Below are 6164 nucleotides of genomic sequence, written 5' to 3'. Positions count from 1 at the left end.
AGAAGTGGTGAAAGCGGACATCCTCATCATATTCCTGATCTAAAGGAAAAAGCTTTCCATTTTTCCCCACTGAGTGTAATGTTAGCTATGGGTTTGTCACAACATGGCCTTTATAATGTTGAGGTCTATTCCCTCTATCCCCACTTTGCTGAGAGTTGTTATCATAAATGTTTGGAGGATTTTGTCAAATGCTTTTCTGCATCTATTGAGATGATTTTTATCCTTCAGTTTACGTGTTGTACCACATTAATTTATTTGCAAATATTGAACCAACTTTCCATCCCAGGAATAAATCTCACTTGATCTTTTTAATGTATCGCTGAATTTGGTTTGCTAATATTTTGTTGAGAATTTTTGCATCTATGCTCATCAGTGATATTGACCTATAATTTCCTTTTCTGGTAGTATCTTTCTCTGGTTTTGTTATCAGGGTACTGCTGGCCTCATGAAATCAGTTTGGGAGGCGTCCCTCCTCTGCAGTTTTTTGGAATACTTTGGAAAGTACAGGTATTAATTCTAATTTGAATGTTTGGCAAAATTAATCTGTGAAGTCAACAGGTCCAGGACTTTTGTTTGTTGAGAGATTTTTTTGTTTTGTTGTTTTTCTGAAAAAATTACTGATAAATTTCCTTAGTAGGTATTAATTAGTCTTTTCAGATTTTCTGTTTCTTCCTGATTTGATCTTAGAAGATATGTTTCTAGGAATTTATCCATTTCTTCCAGGTTGTCCAATTTGTGGCATATATTTCATAGTATTTTCTTACAATTTTGGGGGATTCCTTTGGTGTTAGTTGTTACTTCTCTTTCATTTTTTATTTTATTACTCTTTTTACTTGATCAGTATTGCTAGAGGTATATCAGTTTTCTTTATCTTTGCATAGAACCAGCTCTTAGTTTCACTGATCTTCTCTATCAATCTTCTCGATCTTCTTTTTAGATTATTTTAACATTCTGAACTTTATTATTTCCTTCTACTCACTTTGGCCTATGTTTTTTGTTCTTGTTCTAGTTCACTTAGGTATAAGGTTAGATTGTTTATTTGGGATTTGTCTTGTTACTTGAGGTAAGCCTGTATTGCTATAAATTTCCACCTGAGAACTGCTTTGGCTGTGTCCTACAGATTTTGGGTCAATGTGTATTTGTTTTTATTTGTCTCAAGGTAACTTGATTTCTTCCTTAATCTCCTAAACCAATTAAAATTGTTAACCAATTCATTGTTTACAACCATGTTATTTAGCCTCTATGTGTTTGTATGTTTTTCAGTTTTTTTTAATTGATTTCTAGTTTTATACCATTATGATGAAGCAGACACATGATATGATTTCAAACTTCTTAAATTTATTTGAGTATTGTTTGTGATTTAACATGTGGTCTATCTGGAAGAATGTTTTATGTGCACTTGAAAAGAATGTATATACTGTTGCCTTTTGGGTGCAATGTCCTAAGAATATCAATGATGTCCATCTAGTCTAATGTGTCATTAAAGGCCACTGTTTCCTTGTTGATTTTCTGTCTGGATGATCTATCCACTGACATCAATGGAATGTTAAATTCCCCTACTCTGACTATATTACTGCCAATCTCTCTCTTTATATCTGTCAATATTTGCTTTATATATAAAGGTGCTCCCACATTGGGAGCTGAAACATTTAGAAGGGTTATATCCTCTTGTTGGATTGATCTTTATCACTATGAAATGTACTTCTTCATCTCTTGTTATAGTCTTGTTTTAAAGTCTGCTTTGTCTAAGTATTACTACCTTAGGGTTTTGGTTTTTTTTTAAGATTTTATTTATTTTTAGGGAGAGGGGAAGGGAGAGGACGAAAAACATCAATGTGTAGTTGACTCTCGTTTGCCCCCTACTGGGGACCTGGCCTACAGCCCAAGCATGTGCACTGACTGGGAATCCAACCAGGGACCCCTTGGTTCACAGGCTGGCACTGAATCCACTGAGCCACACCAGTCAGCGCACTACCTTAGATTTTTTTTCTCATTTTCATTTGTATGAAAAATCTTTTTCCATCCCTTTAAATTTAAAGTGAGTCTCCTATAGGCAGCATAGGTATATGCCTGGTTTTTTACGCACTATGTCCCTTGATTGAAGCATTTAGTCCATTTACATTTAAGGTAATTATTGATAGATATATAGTAACTGCTATTTTATTAATTGTTTTCTGATTGTTTTGTAGTTTTCAGTTCATTTCTAATGCTCTTACTCTCTTGTATGTCGATGGCTTTGTATAGTGTTATATTTGGATTCCTTTGCCTTTATTTCTGGTATATCTCTTATAGATCTTTGGTTTGTGGTTACCATGTGCTTCATATAAACCAAACTATGTTTATAGCAGTCTATTTTAAGTAGATAGTCACTTAACTTTGAACGCATTCTAAAATCACTACAATTTTTATTCATCCCCTCCACATGCATGATTTTGTCATTATTTCTTACCTCTTTTGTGTGTTTATGTGTATCCCTTAATGCACTGTTGAAACTACACATGATCTTCCTACTTTTGCCTTTAACCTTTGTACCAGCTTTTAGAGTTGATTCACTGCTTTTACTAACTCTGCCTTTTCATTGTGAATTTTTTTGTTTCCTATATTTTTGATCTTTTCTTTTCTTCTTTAAGAAGTGCCTTTAACCTTTCCTCTAATACTAGTTTCCTAGTGATGCAACACTTTATTTTAGCTTTTCTTGTCTGAGAAACTCCTTCTCTCTCCTTCAATTCTAAATGATAGCCTTGCTAGGTAGTACATTCTTGGTTATAAGTCTCAGACTTTCATCATTTTGAATATTTTATGCCATTTTCCTATGGCCTGCAAAGTTTTTGCTGAGAAATCAGCTGACAGTCTTATGGGAAACTTCTTGGTACATAGCTAACTGCTTTTGTCTTACTACTTTTAAGATTCCCTCTTCATTTGACCTTTGGCATTTTAATTATTATCGGTCTTAGTGTGGGCCTCTTTGGGTTTGTCTTATTGCGTACTCTATACTTCATGGACTTTTATGTCTACCCTTTATCAGGTTAGGGAAGTTTTTGCTCATTATTTCTTCAAACATGTTTTTGATTCCTTGCTCTCTCTCTGTTTCTGGCCCCCCTCTGATGCAAATATCGATATGTTCAATATGGTCCCAGAGAAACCTTAAACCATCCTCATTTACTTTCAATCTTTTTTCTTTTTCCTGTTCTAATTGGGATTTTTCTGCTATCTTGTCTTCCTGATTATTGAGTTGATCCTCTGCTCCATCTGATCTGCTGTTGTTTCTATCTAATGTATTCTGCATTTCTGATTGGTCCTTTTTATGTTGTCTAACTCCATTTTTATTTTTCCTGTCTCCTTATTGAAGTTGTCACTGAATTCATGTATTCTTCTCCTAAGTTCAATAAGCTTCCTCATAACCAATGTTTTAAACTCTAAATCTTGTAGATTGCTTGTCTCTATTCTGTTTAGTTCTTTTTCTAGAGTTTTGTCTTTGTTTCATTGGGATATGTTTATCTCCTCATTTTGGCTAACTCCCTTTATTTGTTTCTATGTATTAGGTAGATTTGCTACATCTCCTGGTCTTGGCTGAATGGCTCTATATAGTAGGTGTCCTGTGGGGCACAGCCGTATAGTCTTCCTGGTACCTGAGTCAGGTATTCCAGGTGTGTCCCTTGTGTAGGTTTTGTGTACCCTTTTGTTGTAGTTGATCCTTGATTACTGTGTCATTTCAGGGGTTGGGACTGACCCTAAGGCTGACTGGCTATGACTACAGTGAATGAGCTGTTGTTCAGGGGCTGTCCCCCAAGACTGAGTTGCTTAGTGGGGTTATAATGCCAGCTGAGTCCACCCTTCAAGTGTGCTGTTTATGGAGCTGGGTGAGTGGTGCTCTGGTGTGGTCTAAAGCTAACCATTAGGTATGTGGGTCCTGGAGCTCTGGTGTGTTTCCAGCTTGGGGCCATCTGGTAGTACTTACAAAGTGATCTGTGCTTGGTTCATGCTTGGGCTGAGCTTGGGGGTGCTTGGGAGAGGTTATTCTGCAAACTGAGGATGGATGTCACTTGTGTTGGGCTTGGGACCCTTTGGTGGGCACCATGATGTGAGTTGAGGCCAGCTGCCACTTGTGCCTGGTTTGTGGTCATTTAATTAAGGCTACATTCCAAGCCAAGATTGCCACTTCTTATGCTAGGCTTGGGACTACCTGATGGGAGTTATGATGTAAGTTGAGACAAGTCACCACTTGGTCTGAACTTGACATAACTTAACAAAAATACAGAACACACAGAGGTCAGGCACTACCTGATTACAGTTAGTGGGCTTTTGAGAGAGTTTAGGGATCTCTACAGCACAAGCCAACACAGGTTGCTTATGTGGAGGAGTAAGCTGGAAGAGGTTAGGCCAGACATGTGAGTTGGGTGGGGAGGAGTCTCAGGGCATCTCCAGGGCAGGCAAACAGTGTTGGCCAGGTTAATGGAATGCTCAGATTTGACATCCACCTGGATCAGGCAGCTGGATGAGGGAGGACTCAACAAAAGAGCAATGGCACCTGCCAGCATTCCTGTCCCCAAGAGAGTTGTTTTGACTCTTGCCCTTCTAGCCTTTGCCCTGAAGCCAGTCAATTTAGTTCCTTCCATATGTCCTTGGCACTTTCTGAGCTGCTGCCTCCGTGCTGGAGCCCAGAGCAAGTAAGGCTATGCACTGGCCCTTTAAGACCTGCAGTGCCTAGGTCTCCAGCTGCTCTCCGTCTCACTAGGATGTAATCCCCACTGGTTTTCACAGCCAGATATAGCAACTCATTTTCCCAGCACTGATGCCCTAGGCAGGGCAGCCCAGTGTGGGGCTACGACCCCTTGCTCCTCAGGGAGGATCTCCACAGCTGAGATATCCCTCCCAGTTCTTAACCACCACACTGTGGATGTGGGCACTGCCCATTCCACTTCTCTGCCCCTGCTACCAACTTCTTTATAACTTCAGCTATAGGACTTCTATTCAGGTAGCCTTTAGGAGGTTTTCAATGATGGTTGTTCTAATTCAGTTGTAATTTTTATATGGTAGTGGAAAGAGATGAGCACAGCATTTTCTTACTCTCTTGACTAAAAGTCTCTAAACCATTTTTTTAATAATAATAACATTTTTAACTTCTAGGTATAATAGAGTGAGAGCTAGAGCCACAACAGCCCAGCATTCTAGCTCCAGATCTCCCACTGACCAGGTTTGGTACCTTTTGGGCAAGTCCCATAGAATTGGTAGGCGCAAGTTATTTTAACGTAAGCTATGAAGGTTGGATGATGAATCTAGAAAGGAAAATGCTAATGATCACAACAGTAGTTATTACAAATCCAATACGAGGTACTGTAGAACTGCATGATTAGGCTCATAAGTTCTAGGTGAGTTATTCAACAGCCTGGTTGCAATCCAAGTTCCATCCTCTATAAGCAGTGTAATCGTACACTGGCTGTTCAGCTTCTCTAAGCTCTATTCACAAACGGGGACAAAAGCAGTGCCTAGCAGTAGTCCTACAGTGTGGATCCAAAGAGCTAATATGTCCAAAGTGCTTGTGCTATGCCTGGCATGTATTAAGGATTCTATGGATGTTAACTGATATTATTATCATTGTTATTATTATTATTTTTATCATCTTTAGTAATATTATAGGATATATTTTTCTATGAATTATTTTATCAAAAATATAACCAAACTAGAAAAACTTCATGAAAACTAAATTAAAAAACATAAAAATTATAAAAACATAGCATGGTAGCTGATAATGAATTCAATAAATACATCTCTTTTTTTTAATCCTCACCCAAGGATAGGTTCACTGACTTTAGAGAGAAGGGGAGAGAGAGAAACATCAATATGAGAAACATCAATCAGTTGCCTCCTGTATGTGCCCCAACCGCAGATCAAACCCATACCATTTGGTGTATGGGATGATGTTCCAACCAACTGAGCCACCTGGCCAGGGCTCAATAAATACATCTTTTAGGAGAAGGTATGGATCCCTTTGTATCTGAACACCACCAATGACTCCAAGAAAGGCTCACATATACTCATAAAAGAAATGTTTCAAGAGGTGCCTGGACCTCGAAGTCCATTCTTGGATGTCTGTCCTCAGTTAGGAAGCCATGACCAGCATCAGTGTTGAAAACTGAGCATCAGTGAGCTGAATCTGACCTGCA

At 38.5% G+C, this 6164-nt stretch overlaps 1 protein-coding gene across 1 annotated transcript in view; it reads right to left on the bottom strand.

Annotated features, from left to right (window-relative positions):
• The window catches only part of PRIM2 (DNA primase subunit 2), a 291593-nt gene that overhangs the window by 8964 nt on the left and 276465 nt on the right, over positions 1-6164 (bottom strand). The gene's annotated exons all lie outside the window — the stretch shown is intronic.

Source organism: Phyllostomus discolor, chromosome 4, assembly GCF_004126475.2.
Source record: "Phyllostomus discolor isolate MPI-MPIP mPhyDis1 chromosome 4, mPhyDis1.pri.v3, whole genome shotgun sequence".
NCBI classification, from domain to species: Eukaryota; Metazoa; Chordata; class Mammalia; order Chiroptera; family Phyllostomidae; genus Phyllostomus; species Phyllostomus discolor.
Note: the sequence above shows the minus strand (reverse complement) of the source record. Positions and strands in the feature narration are given on the sequence as shown.